The sequence below is a fragment of the Pelodiscus sinensis genome, chromosome 1, assembly GCF_049634645.1.
Source record: "Pelodiscus sinensis isolate JC-2024 chromosome 1, ASM4963464v1, whole genome shotgun sequence".
NCBI lineage: Eukaryota > Metazoa > Chordata > Testudines > Trionychidae > Pelodiscus > Pelodiscus sinensis.
The window spans coordinates 290564392-290582629 of NC_134711.1; the positions used below are offsets into that span (position 1 = coordinate 290564392).

An 18238-nucleotide genomic window follows, 5' to 3' on the forward strand; every position below is an offset into this window, starting at 1 on the left:
TTTTTTAAGTCACTAGCACTAAAATCACATCATAGATGAGAGTTTGGGAGACAGATCCAAGACCTCATGAAATGAAGAATAATTGTGTTCAGATTGTTTCTGCATGGTCTCAGGACAAATACTTCTCAAGAATATGAGTGGTGTTAAAAGCAGCATTGTTGAGGCGTATGTGCCACTTCATATTCTAGGGGATTGGTAATGGATTATGAAGCCTCTTACTTTCTAAGTTGGAAATCCAAATACAGTCCAGGTTATCAATGATCAAATATTCACACCATTCAATTGGCATTTGGTGGCTGATGTGCAATGAGTTTAGTGGTCTGATTTTAATTCCCAGTCCTGTGTTGCTACTGATGCCATTCTTTATTATATATACTATGCACTGTTAGCTGTGCTGCATTATTTAGAACAGTGATATTAACCAAAAGCAATTCCAGTTTTGCAATATCATTTTACTTTCAATTAAATTATTTAGGGCAGGAGTTGGTAATAATTTTTAATGGGGGGCCACTCCAAGATTTTGGCAAGTGGTCAAGAGCTGCACTTCTGTGGAGGGGGTGTGCGGTCTGGAATGGAGATTGGATGCAGAAGGGTGCATGGGGTAGGAGACTGGGGTGCAGGAAGGGTGAGGGGTCTGAGAAGGAGTTTGAGTGAAGGAGGGGACTATGATCTGGGGCAGGAGCTTGGGGTGCACTGTCCAGGAGGGGGTATGGGTGCAGGAGAGGATTCTGGCCTGGGGGAGGGGCCATAGGAAGGGGTGCAAGATCTGGGAGGGAGTTGTGACCTGGAAGAAGGAGGAAAAGGGGAACAGGGGGTTTGGGTGGTGGCCTGGGGCAGGTAGTCAGAGGGGAGACAGTGGGTGGGGTATCAGAGGCAGACTCTGGCTGGGATACGCTTACCTATGCATTTCCTGGCCAGCAGCCCTGCAGCAGCCTGAAGCAGAGTGTTTGCTGCAGGCTGCTCACTGCACCATGTGGCTCCACTCCAGGCATGGTGGGGGGTGGGGGGGAGGAGAGAGGGAAGGAGGGAGAAAGAAGGCTTCCCACACCCAGCAAAATTTCTCAGTTCCTATTGGCTAGAAACTGGCCAATGGGAGCTGAGAGATTTTGCTGGGGGAATGGGGGAATCATGCAAAGACTCCCTCCTCCCTCTCCAGTTCCAGAGCGGAGAGCAGCTGGCTTTTTAAAGCTTGAGCTCTACCTAAGGGGTCTAGTGAGGCAGCCACAGGCTGGATCCAGTGGCTTGGCAGGCCAGATGTGGCTCGCTGGCAGCCTCTTGCCCACCACTGATTTAAGGGATTCTTATTTTGTTGCACTGCAGGAACCATGTAAATAGTTCAGTAAACTACCTCTAATTGGCTTGCTGGTTTTGGACTGTGTGTTCCTTTTTGTAGTACAAATGTGTGCAAAGAGCAAAAGCAACAGAAATCTACTACTAATATGACCAAACAAGTTAATATGTAACATGCCATTCACTCAGGAGAAAAAGCCTTTGTAGTGACCTGCACTTGATGTGGCTATATAATCTCATTAAAGAGAAGTTCCTGTGCTCTCAGGTTTACACTGGTGCAAATATATTGACTTCAGAGAGATGATACTGTCAGCAGTTTTGGCTTAGAGTATTTCCATACATAACATCTGCATAGATGGCAATATTTACTGTATGTGGTCAGGGCCAACATAAATGCTTCCTTGAACCCCTTGCAGACTGAGTTACAGATGGTTCCTGCAGTTTTATACATTTCCTGAAATCATTAGGTTATGTCCCATCAAGCCACCTATTTCTGTGTATAACAAATTACTGCTACTGAACTACCCAGAGCTTTGGTTTTGTGAGCCTTGTGCTGCTTCTCACATTCTCTGCAATCTCCCAAGTGCTGACTGCTTGTCACTTGGACAGCCACACAAGAAGCAGCAATAGTCACAGGACATCAGCTTCAGGGTTCTAACTAGGACAACTTGGGGATTCCAAACAAGAGGCACTTGGAGCGTTCACAATGAAGACAGGCAGTCACACCTTTCCAAGAGTGACCTAAAACTCTTCCCAAAATGTTCTTCTATGATGCAATAGCTGCAATTCCACTGTATCTTGTTCACTGAAGTAACGGAGCTGCGGATTGTAAACATCTTGTGCTATTCTGAAAAGTGTTTTAATTGATAATTTATGTTCTTTAGGATAGTAAATACACTTAATGTAATGTTTCAAAGTTGAGTAAGTATACAAAACTCACACCAAAATCCTAGCTATCAAAACCCCACTGCTGATCTGAGACCCAGAGGACCAATTGCATTAGTTCAGAGAAAAGACAGTTGAGTAGTTGCATTGTGGTGATATTACAACAGTCACAAGGTGACTAGTGTAGAAATCCTGACGATTAACATAGGGATTTGTAACAGCAGGAGCTAGGGGTGGAACCACATGCCATTGTAAAGCCACTATAACTGCTCGATGGCAGCCTGCCTTTGTAGGGTGGATACCATTGGTTTATCTCATCACTTTATCAAGTTCCAGGATTGGTTGGTTGACAAAGGGTCATAAAAATGGGCAGTGATAACTTAAAGGGGGCTTTTGTCCATATGCTTTTGGATTGGTCACAGTCCTTTCCCCTTTTCATTACTTCCAGGACTGGTTGCCTTTAGGAGAGTTCTTGTTTAGTCAAGCTTGTAGCCACTTGGCCAAAAGCTATTTCTTGTCTCTATTTTCATTGGCCATTTGCAAAGATAGTTTTAAGTCAGCGTGGGAAATGTGTTTTTGTACCTGCTATTTGGAACATTTAGTACAAAAAAATCCAAATTTATTTAATTTTGGATGTGTTTCTTGCAGGTACTCTTTAAGCAAACAATGATTTGCACCTGAAAATTCACGAGAGGCTATGATTTATCACTACAAAAACAGGAGAAAACAGTGTTGCCACAAGTATATTTTTGCAAGGTATATATACTTTTTTTTAGAGTAGGACACTTTACAACTTCTGTGTGTGTGTGTCTATCTTTCTCTGTGTCTTATTACTGATTGCTTTTCTCTGTCCTTATCCTATCTCCTCCCAAAATTAGCTGGCCAGTTGGGTATTTATAGCACCGTTTTTAAATCAGTCAAAAGCATTTTCTGGTATTTAAACTCCTACTTAAAATGTCATAGTGCCATTCAGGACTGAAAATGATATCATTTATTGGGTTGCGGGTCAATTGCACAAATAGTTGGAAAAACAAGTTTAGCTTGGGATAAATAACACGACATTATAGTATGCAGTACAGTACAACACCTTCCCTCCTGCTGGGAATCTCCTTGCTTCTGTTATTCTGGTTTCAGTAAGCATAGCTGCCCCCTTATATTCCCTACTATGAAATAAGATAATTATAGCATAAGAAAATATTACTCAATCAGTCTACTGAAATAACTGTTAAAACATTCTTTAAAAATGTTGCTGAACAAAATATGCCTCAGACCAATGCATGCAGAAAGTAGTTTTCTTTGACCTCAAAAGAAAGGTAAATGGTAAACTTGACTGTCTGATGAAACAATGCACAGTGATGAAAACTGAATCAGGGCCCAATCGTGTTCCAACAGAACTTGGTGGTGCTCACTGATTTCAGCAGGAGCAGGTTTGAGTTCTTAGGGCCTGCTTCACTTCTCACTTAAGTCCATGTAAACCAGGAGTAATTCCACTGAACTTAATAGAGATGCACTAGTGTGCATGAAATCAGAATCAGGCCACATGAGTTCACTGGAATAACAGCAGGGATGAATTTGTTCCTGCTGTTCCTAAAAAGCTATAATTCAGTTATTGTGCATGTGACATAATATTGTGTGTATTCAATGGGGCAATAAAAATTCAACCCTGAGATATAGTTTAGCTCTGTTGGAAAATGATGAATACCTGTATTGTCTCTCTACCTCTTTTCCCCCCTGTAATTCTAAAATCAACAGCAAAGACTGAATGGTAAGTGACTCAAAGTCTCTCTGCATGAGGTACCTTACTTGGCATGTAATGCAATGTACCAGAGGAGAGTGTCCAATCAAAAAGGGCAATTTTTTTCACTGACTATAAAAGGATCCTAGTTTTAAAATGCTGTTGGGCTTAATGTTTCATTTTAATCAGCATTCCATGACATCATCTAATATCCATCATAAAGCAAGAGAGTGTTTCTATTGGTCCAGGCATTGGAAGAAAGAGAGGAGAAGTGCCAATGCAGGATTGAGTAGATTAATCAGGTTTATGGGGAAATAAAATGTTTGGTAAAGGTTCTTACAGGAGAAACTATCACATGTTATTTGAGCACGACTATGCCTCAGTTATGGTGCACTTTAGAAAAGGATGATGAACCTTGAAACTCTCCTTCACTTCCGTGGGAGCAGAGGTAGGCCAGTGCTTAAAGTTTTTGAAATCCTGTCCAACATCAATAAAGAGCTTGATCTTGCACTTGTGGCACCTTGGAAAATCATGCTGCGGTAGTTGATTTTTCCAAGACATCTGACAAAGAACTGCCATACATTATAGGGCAAGATCAAAGTTCATGTCCATGTGGTTTAGGGGCTGTATGCTAGCTAGCTGTTATGTGTGTAGGGAATATGGAGTAAGAAGCCTCCCTCTGACCTCCACCCAAGTGAGAAGCCTCCCCCTGGCCCCTACCCGACCCTTTGCACAGCTTGTATAAGGACCAGACAGAATTGCAGTGTCTGTGCTAACGGGAGCATGGAGATTGCTCCCTAATTACTTCCTTGGGGCACATGGTGCCCCAGAAGGGGTAGGAATCTGGAGGAGCTGGGTGTATGTGTGTGGGAGCTTGGGGAAACCTCTTACATGGCAGGGGTAGTTTGAGTACAGCTGTCATGGGGTGAGTGTACCCCGTGCTGGCTCAGCAACCAAAGGGTTTACACAGGCAATACCTGCCAATGCTGACTTCACAGCAACTGGGAGGATATAAGAGTTGGGAAGCAGAAGGGTGAAGTGGCTACCAGAGGAGTGAGAAGGCAGGAAAAGAGAACTTCTAGGACAACTGCCAACAAGGACGCCATTTTGGGAGGGCAGTGGCAGCTGAAGCCCCTCATACCAGGATGCTGCTTGTTTTTCTTCTCCTTTCCCTCAATCTCATGGAGCAAGGGGAAAGTACACAGCTTGTGTCATGTAGTCCTTTGCTCCTCCCTTCACCTGCTGCAAGTGTGAGGAATGCAGGCAAACTGTGCACTTTCCCCTTGCTCCCTGATAGTGAGGACAAGGGAAAGAAGAGCAAGTGGCAGCTTGGTGCAAGAGGCTTCAGCTCTCCTCCTCCCCCACCTTCTCCAAATGGCATCCTCACAGATAGAGTCAATGAACCCTGATTCTGTTTATCTAACTCAAGGGCCCTGAGTTGGGGCCCAGTGGTATGCATTGGTCTGGCTTTCCCTACCAGTCCCGTAAAGACCAGAGATGGCTTTCAGATTCCTGGGTACCAGGGGTAGATTAACAGCCCCATGCAGCTCAATGAGTTCAGATGCCATGCTCTGCCTGGCCAGTGGTGCACGACTGCACTGTGGACTCAGTACTTCCCTATGTACCAGAGAGCAGGCCTGGGAAACCCAGCACAGGGACTATGTGCTGACATGGCACAACCTATACTTATACAACTTTTTTGTTCATGTAAACGTTTTTTTTTTTTTTTTTTTTTTTTTGGAGGAGAGAGTATTTTAGTGCCTACAATATTGGAGAAGGATAACTTGCTAGCTGTGAAATAATCCATGTTTGCACCCTATCAAATTACCTCTATTTTGAACCCAAAGTGTGCCTGTTTCTTAATCCTGGGTCTCATCTGCCAAGTTTCGTGGTGGTTTTGCAATGTGGTTGATGTCCCTCAAGACTGGGACCACTAAATACACCAATGTGTACTCTTCCGTGTCTAGTTTCTCTGTGCCAGCAGTTGTCAGCGAATCAACCCTTGTGAGCTCATTTTGGACATTTTGCTTCTTTGGCTCCAGAAGGGTGGAGGCCCTGACATAAAAACTAAAATTTATTATCCTGCCTGTGGAATGATTTCTGTGGTGAACTGGTGGATTCTCCCCTCTTTTGGCAAATTTAAAAATAGGTGGGACAAAATGGTGGTGAATATACAGAATAGGGATGTAAAATCCCAGTTAACCAGTTAACTAGTTAAACCTTAGGTTTAACCGGTTTTATGCAGGATCTTACTCCAGTTCCCCTCTCTGCCACCAAGTGTGGGGTTGCAGCTGTCAGCTCCCTGTATGGGAGGGCTGACAGCAGGAGCTGGAAGCCCCACATGCTGGATATCGAGCTCCTGCTCCCACCTCTTCTCCCCCTATGGAGGGGAGGCTGGCTCCAGACCCCTATGTGTTTCCTGATTATCTGGTAAGCACCACCCTTACTGGTTACCTGCTTTCTGGTGCATAGGGAAGTTGTGAGTCCACAGTGCAGTCATGTCCCCTAAGCTCATTGAGCTGCATGGGGCTGTTAATCTACCCCTGGTACCCAGTAAGTGTGATACTTACCGGGTAACCAGGGAACCCGTTAACCATTCACATCCCTAGTATAGAAAGGAATGCTTTACACTTGCAGGGAGATGTACTACAAGGGCTAAGACTTCCTTACCTAATTTAATTCTGTGATCTCTGAACTGACTTTCAGGTGTGAGATGGCTGAATGGTAGCAGAAATATTTTTTTGTGCCCCTGTGCCTTGCTATGGGAAGGAAGGTATTTACTGAAATGTTTATGGATTGGGGGTGATAAATCATATTGTCAGAACTGGTTGAATTTTATTGTTCACAAAGTTTTGTTTGTTTGCCAAAAATGACTTTTCTGTCAAAACAGAAATTTCTGTTTCGACTAACATTTTCAGATATTTTTGATGAAAACAAAAAACATCGGAGGAAAAATTGTGGTAAAAACAAAAACTTGTTCATTGCATTGTAATTTTATTTATGGAACAAATATCAATAATTTCCTGACCAACCCTGTATACCGGCCACCTCTCTGAGGATCCTCCTGAGACCTCCAAAAGAGCTAATGGAGAGGGCATCTGTTCTCAGGAAGAGTAAAGTAGAGAGAGCCCATTGAATTCCCCTCTCCCTTCCTCTGCTCCAGTCACACCAAAAGACAAGCTGAAGAGAGGCCCCTACAACTGAGTTTAAGGTGAAAGACTGGGGATAAGGTTTGCTATTTAAAATAATATTGACCCCACCTGTCCGGAGCTGGGTGAGTTGTGTGTGACCCCTCAGAAAAATCCTACCTCTCATTTCATTTCATTTCATTTGTGACCTAGAGTTCAAACATTCAAAGCGGCCTCACCACAGCCTCTGAATTTGACTGCCTGCAGATGCATGTGAGACACCTTCCCCCTGGGTGAGTCATCATCAGCAGGGCTTGAATCTGTGACCTCTGCATCTAAAACCATGAGCCTTTATTGCTGGAGTTAAAAAACCTAGGACTACTACCTCAAAGGCAAATGCTCTGTGGACCAGCCATTAGAAGGGGAACAAAAAGCTATACTGTCTAGGCTATGTCTAGACTGGCATGATTTTCCGCAAATGCTTTTAACGGAAAAGTTTTCTATTAAAAGCATTTGTGGAAAAGAGCGTCTAGATTGGCACGGATGCTTTTCCGCAAAAGCACTTTTTGCGGAAAAGCGTCCGTGCCAATCTAGATGCGCTTTTCCACAAAAAAGCCCCGATCGCCATTTTCGTAATCGGGGCTTTTTTGCACAAAACAAATCTGAGCTGTCTACACTGGCCCTTTTGCGCAAAAGCTTTTGTGCAAAAGGACTTTTGCCCAAAAGCTTTTGCGCAAAAGGACTTTTGCCCGAACAGGAGCAGCATAGTATATCCGCAAGAAGAACTGATTTCTTACATGAGATCGTCAGTGTTCTTGCGGAAATTCAAGCGGCCAGAGTAGACAGCTGGCAAGTTTTTCCACAAAAGCGACTGCTTTTGCGGAAAAACTTGCCAGTCTAGACACAGCCTCTACACTACAGCGATGAGTATGCTTCCCAGCCCAGGTATGCTTACATGTGCTAGCTCTGCTCAACCTAACATTCTAAAGATAGGTGCATTGCCAGGGCAGCACAGGTGCTGGCTCAGGCTAATTTCCTGAGTAGAGACCTGCCTCATTCCCTGAGTCCATATTGGGCAGATAGCCTGAATGTCTGTCTGTGCTACCCCGTCTACACTGCTTTTTTTTAGCATGCTAGCTTGAGCACAGCTAGCACATATATGTCCACCTAAGCTGGGAAGCACTGTCCCAGCAGCAGCTAAGACGTACCCTCAGCATATATTATACATGAACTAGGCTTTTGTGTGTGAATTTTGGGGTGTGCAAGAAAAGGCTGTTTGTGTGAGCATCTCCACATCTTGGGTAGTGAAAAAAATTGGATGCTTCAACCTGTCCGTGCAAAAAACCCAAATGGGTATGGAATGGGGTTTATAATCAGCTTTATAAAAACTGGTCACAGGTAGTAAAATTAGGACTCACCTCTTGGATAGTGTTAGCACATAAGCTTAAAATATATCTTTAACTAACATTTTTGTGAGTCATCCTACATCATCTTAATATGCAATGATGTAAATAATTTGAACTCCATGAATTTAGGAAAGAGCAAGTGTATGTAGTGTCTTGTTCCATTATTAATATTTAGAATTCATTGACATAGCCTTATTGACTCATTGGGCCATGTTTTATCCTGTTGTAACTTCAGTGTAGCAAACAAGGAATGAATTTGTTCCAGTGACTATGCCAATAAGGCTGGGTACAGTATGCCATATGAGCTATCACTATATACAATGTCTTTGAACTCAGCAGGAATAAATGATTGTGGTTTCGGATTCTAATGATACTTTAATTAGAAATTTTGAATGGAAGTACTTAGCATGGAGGTACACTTCATAATCAACTCCCTCAGAAAGTAAAGATAGCCTTCAACACATACACAGGGGGTGATTCTTTTTAATGAGAAATATCTTGATAAACAATAGCAAAATGTGAAATCAATTTGGTTTGCAGTTATAGCAGGCTGCTGTGTATTGAGACTGTCAAGGCGGTTCCCCACTCTGGCACTCCAAGTGCAGAAGGTGGGGGCCCACAAGAGATCTTAAAAGTACCTTGCCTCTATAAGGCTTCTGCTTATAAGCTCCCCAAGATCACAGATTCCCTGGCCTTGGGAGGTAGTTGCCACCACCAAATGAAACAAAACATCAAATTTTCTTCTTGAACCCAGAAGAAAGCACTTGGACCCCTAAGTTATTTTACCACAAAAGAGCTTGGAATAAAAAAAGAAAAACAAACTTCAGTCTTTGATAGCTGACCTCTCAGTCTTAGCCAGGCATTCAAGGACCTCCTATTACTTTCCAGGACAAAGAATCAAATCATAGCTTTAAAAAAGGTGATTTTATTAACAAAACAAAAAGATATGCTTGGTAAATTGTACTTGGTTGCTAGGTGTTTTAAAGCAACTGAGAAAAGAACAATTTAAAAACACAGAGAAGTTCCATCCGTGGGACACAGCTTAAACTACAGTATATACGGAGGGTGTGGCACATGGATTTAGCACAGAGATGTTTAATTAAACAACAAAACAAAGAAAATAACCGGATCGTGTCTAAATAGACATTTCCCTATCTACTTACAAGCCGTGCTTCAAGATCCAGTCCATTTCCATTCCCAGCAGTCTTTGAAGGCATGGTAGTTCTGTCTGGTTCAATTCATCTTGTTTCCCCAACTCTTAAAACTCGCACAAAGAAAAACAGAAGGCAGATATGTCTTTCAATTCAAATCTGAATACCTTCTCCCATTGGCGCTCCTAGCTCCCTGCCAATACCCCCTAGCTACCTGAGTTTAACCCTTTAGCCACTGAATGCTGGAATGTTCAGAAAAGGCCAGCACTCCTATCCATCACAGAGATGAAAGCAAGGATAATCTGAAAGATCTTACAGGGATATGAACAATAAGACAGTTGATCATTTTTCAGGATATCAGGAGAGTGCACTCATTCCTGTATGGATTTTGCTGTCCACTCCAGATAAGCCATTTGTATTTTAGTAGTGACAAAAAACAAAGTGAAAAGAAGAGAAGAAGCATAAGGGATCTTAACTGGAAAAGGAAATAACAAAACCAACTTCACTGTCCTCTTGCTCTTTCACCTACTGCAACATTATTTTCCTGTCAAACTCTTTCCTAATAAACTAATAGGCTCTGTTTCTGAAACATACTTTTGGGAGAAGTGGGGGTGGGAGGCTCTGGATTTGGCATTACTACGGTCAAGAACTTACAGTGGTTCACATTTGATCCAGGGTACATTGCTCTTAATTTGTTGTTAGACATTCCAGTGTATGACCCAGGTTAGAGAAGACTGCAGTTCTTTGTTCATGGGTCTATATTGTCAAAAGCTGTCATGGTAACGCCAGTTGGTCAGAGCGATTGAATAGGGATCAATAGAGCCAGGCAAAGAGAACAAAACATTTCCCACATTTACTAAGCTAAATTTTTAAAAAATGAATTCATACTGATCACGTTCATGTACCTTTTGCATTCACTTTCCACAAATCTGAAACAGCACATTTTTAAGGGAATGTGGGAAAGGATATTCATGGGAAGTAAATTTTTAATTAATGAATGCACATAGGCATGGGAACTAACAGTGTTGAAGATGCTACAGCACCTCCAGATTTTATGAATGGTGCCCCTCCTGGACCTGCATCCAGGGTCCTGGTTGCCAGCCCCACACCTGACCCTGTGCCACTGAAAGTATGTAATTAACAATCTAATTATAAGAATTGTCCTCCTTCCTCTAGGGGACAGAAACGTAACAAGTGGGTCATAATTTTCCACTTAGTTACATAAATGTAACTTGGTTGACTTCTGAGATGTGTCAGTGATGTAATGTAACTGAGTGGAGAATTGGGATCACCGTGGGATTTATGGGTTAGATTTGCTGGTACGTTCCAGCTGCTTGGTCACACTCTGGCAACGCAAATCAGACATAAACCCATGGAGCACACTGGTGAATCCAGCCCTATAATGAAACTGCCTAATGCATTTCAACCCATGAATTCTTACAGTGAACAGCTCATGAATGAGCAGCAGGCCAAGAATTATTCATAGAAAATGTTCATTGAACAATTTAAATGAATGTGAGAAAAATCACAAAGTCTTTGCAGATAATTCATTAGCAGAAAAAAGAGGCTGCCTATGAATCATTTGTAGTAAGTTATGCACTAATTTCTAGTGTAGAGCTCAACTGTTCTCTTCTCCCTCACTCGGCATTCTGGGGACAGTTTTGCTGCTAACTGCCATGCTGTGAATGTTCTAAGGATAAGTCGACTACTTTGCTTTTCAGTGCTGTCAATCTGGCGGCTTCTTTTTTTGGCTTAGTACTAACGCCTCCCCCCCAACACTGGAAAATGATGACAGAGTTTGCTAACACAGAGATTTAGTAAAAGAAACAGCTGGGTTATTCTATAGCTAGTTCTTTGCAAAGACTTTCTGCATGTCTGTATAACATGGGTGTAGTGTGATGAGCTGTTTCTGTTGAGAAACCAGAGTTTACAGAATAAACAGAGTTGAGGTAAACCCTGATTATGGGGAAAGTCTGTGCATTAGGATCCCTACCAGCATTAACTCACATTCCTGAACTTTATTTTTGGAAACACTTCCAAGGTTTTTCCTTTGTGAATTGGTGTAAATAGTTTGTTGGAGTCAGGCGTGTCTAAATTCTCATTGACTTTCCCCTAATCTTTTTGACTTTTTCAGGGCTTCAGACAGGCATAAGCAGATCAAGGGATTCTCTGGGGAGAGCTCAGCAAGTAGGGTACTGTCCAGGAGAACAATTCTTTCATTTCCAAGTTCCAGCCATGCACATAGTTACACGCTTTTCTAAATGGGGAGGAAAAACAAATAAAAAAATGTATGTGAGTTAGCCACAAAGAATTATCTAACGTAAAAGAAGCAGCTGTGTGTGTGTTTGCTTGTGTCTTTTGATTTCATCATAAAAGCTAATTTTCTGGGCCAAATTCTGCCCCAGAGAAATTGAATGCAGCTCCCACTGGCATCTCATGACCAGATTTGATGGTGGAGTAAATTATGTTTCCATTTACATATTAGGAGAAATTTAGTCAGAAAACAGCAGTAAGTTGGTGCAAATGGCAAAGCAGTGTAAGAAGCAATCCAGGCCTTTGGATCCTCACACAAGCTAACTATAGCCTAACTGGACTTAATGCTGTCATCTCTTTTCATTCCCCATCACCACAAGGAGCATAACTAATCATTCCCTTTGTTCCCTCAGTCTTCGTGTCTTAGGCCTTGATCTTCAAGCAACATACACTCATGCTTAAAGTTAGACGTGTGCATAAATGTTTGCAGTATCAGAGTCTTTTCTTTCTTTCTTTCTTTCTTTCTTTCTTTCTTTCTTTCTTTCTTTCTTTCTTTCTTTCTTTCTTTCTTTCTTTCTTTCTTTCTTTCTTTCTTTCTTTCTTTCTTTCTTTCTTTCTTTCTTTCTTTCTTTCTTTCTTTCTTTCTTTCTTTCTTTCTTTCTTTCCCTGGAACATACTTACGGTTGCCAATCGTCCAGGAATCAAAGATTGATCTTTAAATAAAGATTATGTTCTGTGATTAAAATTAAACTGGCAACCCTAAACATATATACTAGCCCACTCCATTATTTATTATTATTATTAACAATAATAATAATTAATAATAATTAATAATATTTTAATGTTTTATGCAGAACCAGGCACTTTACAACATAAATAAAAATGGAATTTCTGCACCAAAGATTTTACAATTCAAGTTACAATCTAATAATTCTGTTCTTTATACTGCCTTGCATCAGGTGTCATCACATTACACCTATGCAAAGTGGGTGTACTGTAGAATATGTGATCTGTACAAGAATAAAGGTGTCTTTGAATGTGATAAGCCTAAATCCTGAGTACTTTTCTCAGGTTTTTCTTAGTCCTTATATTCAGGCAAAAATTTCATAGCTAGAAAGTTTTTTTTGAGTGGGGGCTGAGAGAAAACTGAAATCAGGACAAAAACTGAAGTTCTTAATGTGATAGTATTATAAATTTTCTCTATTCTTCACAGTATAATTTAGCATTATTAAAAAGAAAGGATAAGCAGTATTCCAACTAAGTGGCCAGAGATTTCTGTTAGTTTAATTTGTTTGGGGGCACAAGTGAAAGTTTAGAGAGCAAAGGCTGGCTATGAATTATGATGTGAATTCACTCAACTTTTAACTGACATTTGCCCAGAGCTTCAAAGTTAGGTTTTGACAAGTTTTCTTCAGATTTGCACTTCAGGATGGTACACTATTATTTGGGAATTATTAATTAGAAGATGCTTACTCTCTTCCATCACTCACAAACAACTGAAACAGCAATGTGAAATAAAAATGAAAACAATATACAGTCCTCTCTCTTTGAAGTTAAGAGGAAAAACCCTAAGCATATATCTGAATTACCACATAAAGCAACTTTTTTTCTTAAGTAGAGATCAAAGTAGGGGGAGAAAAGTATCACAAGGAGTTCACTTTGATGAGTTTGGTTAAGAATCAAAACTTGGTTTGATTGGGGAGATACAGACACAAAGCACTGTGTGCCGTGGATTTGCTGAATATGTTAAAAAAGTGCTGAGCAGTATTAAATTAATGCAAAACTGAAGATTACACAAGGGTAAACACTGCTGCTAATGTTTGTCTAGAAGTGAACTGAGGGCTGAGTGCCTCCACTTAATTTACAGACCATGCCTACGGCAGCCCCCAGGAGGCTGGGAGTGGAGGAGACAGACATTTTATAGTGAGGAGCCACATGATTATTTTTAAATTTAGAAAAAAAAAATCTGGCTGAAGTTAACTGCAAGAGAGAGAAAGGATAGTGGCTTTTAAAATTGAGAAACAGATCTGTTCTACTTGTATTTGGTAGTTGTGAATGGCGTCAGTAAATTCTAGAGCAAAACTAAAGCTGGGAGAATAATTTTATAACAAAAATTTATCTGAGAAATGCCACTTCTCTTTCTCTTCATGAAATGTACATGAAGAGATTGCAGAATTTTAACATTTATTCATGAATTAGATCAGAAAACAATTCTTACTCTGCAGATCATTGGCAAACTATACAACTTCATGCTGTTACATACATCACACAATATTGCTTCTGATCCCACATTGGAAGACTTAAGCAGTAACTGAGGACTGTTCAATTCAAAATTAATGTTCAGTGAACTTTTAAGCTTTTCAGTAAGAAATTTGCTTTTCATGAGTATTTGTGCATGTAATGCCTGGCAATAAAATATTCATAGTAAATGAACACAATAGGGTTGTGAATAGAGTGAAATCCAAATTTGCTTTCAGATTCAAATGCATATTTGCATGTTACACTCTCCGTCCAGCTGAAATCATAACACATTTTTGTTTCCAAATAAGCTGAATAGTTCCTTGGTGAGTTTGATGGGCCTGAATCTGCATTTGTTACACTGAAAGAAAGCACCCATCAACTTCAAAAGAAGTTATCCCTGAATAAAGACTGCGAGCTAATGCCCTCACTTTGCAGTAATTAGTTTTATGTAAGAATCTAAATATAAGGAGACCAGTCTTGCATGTCTTAGCTGGGCAAGATTCCAGTTTGCTTTAATAGCTTCATGAGCAAGCTCTGCTAAGAACACAGAAAGGAATGCAGGGTTGGATCCGGATTATCAGTTTGCCGAATGACAACTAAGTTTCAGGAAAAACTTAAAAAACAACAAATACTCTGGTAGCACTTTAAAGACTAACAAAACATGTAGATGGTATCATGAGCTTTAGTGGGCACAGCCCACTTCTTTAGATTACTTTTCAGATAACTTTTTTGTGGTCACTGGATTTCTAAATGCCTTTAAGACATGATATGCTGCGTCTTCAATAGCAAAGCAGTTGATATCTTTAGATTGGGTTTTCATCATATACTTTAGTTTTCTAGGCCCAGGAATGACCATAATTGCTGAACAATTCAATGTCATGGAATGGGCTAATTCAGCGCTTTTTACTACATTTTTCCACATAATATCTAAAATCTTGTTCCACGGTAACCCATGCTTATGAAAGCAAGTACTTAACCCGCACATTTCCTGGGCTTGAATCATTTCCTTAATAAGGTATAAAAATTTACAAAATCACTCTGTACATTAACACATCATTATAAGGAGTTATCAGAGTTTTGTATATCAGAGACATACTCTACTCTGTGCAATGTAAAGTGACACTATCAGCTCCAGAGATGTTCTCCACTACTTTTGAATGACAATTCTGTAAAAGCAGTATCTTAAAAAAATTAAACCATCTCTTCTCTGTTAGTTATAGCTTTTGCTTGCACAGGATGAAATATGGCAAACATGTTAGCTTTACTTTATGTTTTGGCTTAGAGGATAAGAAGGGAAAACAAAGAAGAAAGCAATGGTTACAACTCAAAACATCTACAACCACAGTTAATAAAACAATATTAAAAGATGATAAAAATCATGAAAATCATTGCATTTCCTTCAGTTGCTATGAACTATCGGATAGGAACTTTTTCATGGAGATAATGCAGAGTCTTGTGGACCTTTATATTTGGCAGAATATTTTGACTTCTAATAGTTAAGTTCATGTGTATATTTACTGGTGGGAGTAATTCCTTTGACTTAAATACAGTTACTTGCCCATGTAGGTTTATGCATATGCTTAATGCCTGAATTATGTTAAGACTTTGTATTGACATAATTGTGTTTGTTAGGCATGTGATTTCTTACCAGTTATACCAACACTGATGTGAGCATAGTTATGCTGATATGAAAGTATGTTACACCAGTATACCTTATTCTCTTATGGAAAGGGAGATAAATCATATAGATATAAGGCACCTTTATCCTGGAATAAACACATTTATACCAATATAACTGTATCCAGACAAGAGGGATTGTAGTGCTTTAATACTACCAGTATATTTGAAGTGACAAACTTTTGTATGTAGAACTGGCCTGACTGTAGGCAGAATCAGGGCCTTACTGAGTAAATTGGAGGGAAAAAACCCTCCCCTCCCCTTATAACATAAGAATACTTCACAACTTTCACATCACTTATTGCAAATGTTCTTCATAGTTCAACCAAAACTAGACATTTGATTAATTGATGGCACTTTATTTATTAAACATACAGTTGGCTTTTATAGTGCCTTTTAGAAGAAGATCTCAAAGCAGCTCACAACATTAGTTTGTGAAACCTCGTAACACCACAGAAATGGGAACAGAGCCTAAGTCATCCAATTGTACTTTGCCACAAGACCACCTTTGCCCTGTGAGGGAACAGTCTTGCCCAAATTGAAGTCAACTGGAGTTTTGCTATTGACGTAAATAGCAGCAAGATCAGGGTTTTAATTAGTAAGAAATGTCATTAAATGAAATAGACAATGTCATCATTTTACAAAATACCCATATTTGACGTTCTTTTGTAGCCACCCCTGCATTTGCTCACATTTCTGAATTATATACACATATACAGGTCAGGTCCGTATGCAGGGCGGTGCAAAGGGTGCGAATGGTCCTTCATGGTCTGCCATGGGGCCAATTCCAGCTGACCTAGGGAAGGCAGGGGCAGCACATTGCTCCAGCCTCCCTCCCCCATGCTCTGGCCAGCTGTGGAAGGCTGGAGCTAATTTCCACCTTCCTCACCCAGGAGTGAGGACAGGGTTGGGGCTGGGCTGGGCTGGGCAGGGGGACAAGGCTGGGCTGTGAGGGGTGGGGAGGGCACCAGCCCCTCCCACAGCTTGCATACCGCTACAGAAATTCCTGCGTACAGGCCTGCAAATAGAGTTTTAACCGTTCAAATCACATGAAGACTAAGAGAATACCAACAGTTAAAAAATAATAGATGAAGGGAAGACTACTGACCCCTAACATTTTGCACACCATAGAGTATAGGGTTAAGGAAAAGTAAACACTCAGGGGTTAGCCACAACCAGAATTAGCCATGCTAGCCTGCTGGGTCAGTTCTTTATAGCATGTTCAGGATTAGTATGAGGAGCTACTAGCATATTACTACAGTGAGGCTATTTGTGTAGGACTGGTCTTATTTCCCTTGGAAATGCAAAATCATAATTATTGGGTTTCTTTCAGTTTGAAGCGATTCAGAAATGATACATCTTCTAAGTGTGTGGGAGGAGAATTTCCTTTCTTTGTTTCTTTCTCTCCCTTTTTATACTTCTTGATACTGATGCAAGGCAGTAAGTAGTGCTGAGAAAATACTTCTTGATCAATGCCTTATTCAACAAACTTCATCTCTAGAACAAGCAATTTTTCTAAAATGTATTTGAAATAATTCCATTTAAATTTAAGCCACAGGATATTGTTTGTGTCTCCTTATTGGAGGATGGCAGCTCTTGTCAGGTTTTTCATGTGAATACTGAACTAGATCAAGAGTACAAGATTTACATTTGCCTTCTTTGTGAAATTCATGTCAGTGGAGAGGGCCATCTGAAGGTTTACACTCCATGTATACCCAATTTAGAGTAAGTTGTAGTATTGCATAGAGGGACTGTAAGGGAAATAGAGGGGCCGATGAGACTTCTGCTAGCGAAAGGAATGAACATCTTTGAGCCAACAGTGATCCTGCCAGGGACAAAGATGAGCATTCACTGCCTCTATTTTTCAGTTTGAGGACTTGAGCCTGTATGTTGTTTCTGGTAGCATGAGGAGGTTTGTCTAGCAACTAGTTCTCTTTTCAACCTACAAGGACCTAGTTAAATTTGAGGCTGTTGCTAGAGCCCTAATTCACCATTTAAGAAAAGCCAGCTACTTATCCAGATTTGAATTGGTTGACCTTCGACTTGTCTACACTGTCAAATTTTATCACCAAATACCCCTTTTTGGTGTCAAAACCTGGAGAGCATTCACGTTGCTACACGACAAAAGTCGCAAAAAAAATGCCCAGTTTCGGCAACAAAAAAACTCCCATCTATGTGAGGGGCTTTTGTCCCTCCTCCTCCCTTTACTGTCAACAGTCATGTAGCATGTACTACAGGAGGCTAGGTTTTTTTTTTTTTTTTTTAATTTATTGAATTCCGGGATGTTTCCCACAATGCCTAATTAGCTACTGGCCAGCATGTTGAACTCTACTGCTCGGCAGCCACGTAAACAAGTAAACAGAAATGCACCCCCTCCCCGCTGCAAGCCCTGGAAACTTTAAAACCCATTTCCTGCTGGCTGGCTCAGCGTGGAGTGCTGCTCATGGCATCCTGTTAGAGAAACAGGGGAGG

General features: G+C 40.7%; 1 long non-coding RNA gene across 1 annotated transcript; it reads left to right on the top strand.

The window, feature by feature from the left end:
• The first annotated feature begins 3701 nt into the window (after positions 1–3701).
• Positions 3702–11890, top strand: LOC112545517 (uncharacterized). Its single transcript, XR_003089006.2, has 3 exons — positions 3702–4358; positions 7252–7331; positions 11730–11890. It is a non-coding gene; the product is annotated as an uncharacterized LOC112545517 (long non-coding RNA).
• The last annotated feature ends 6348 nt before the right edge of the window (positions 11891–18238 follow it).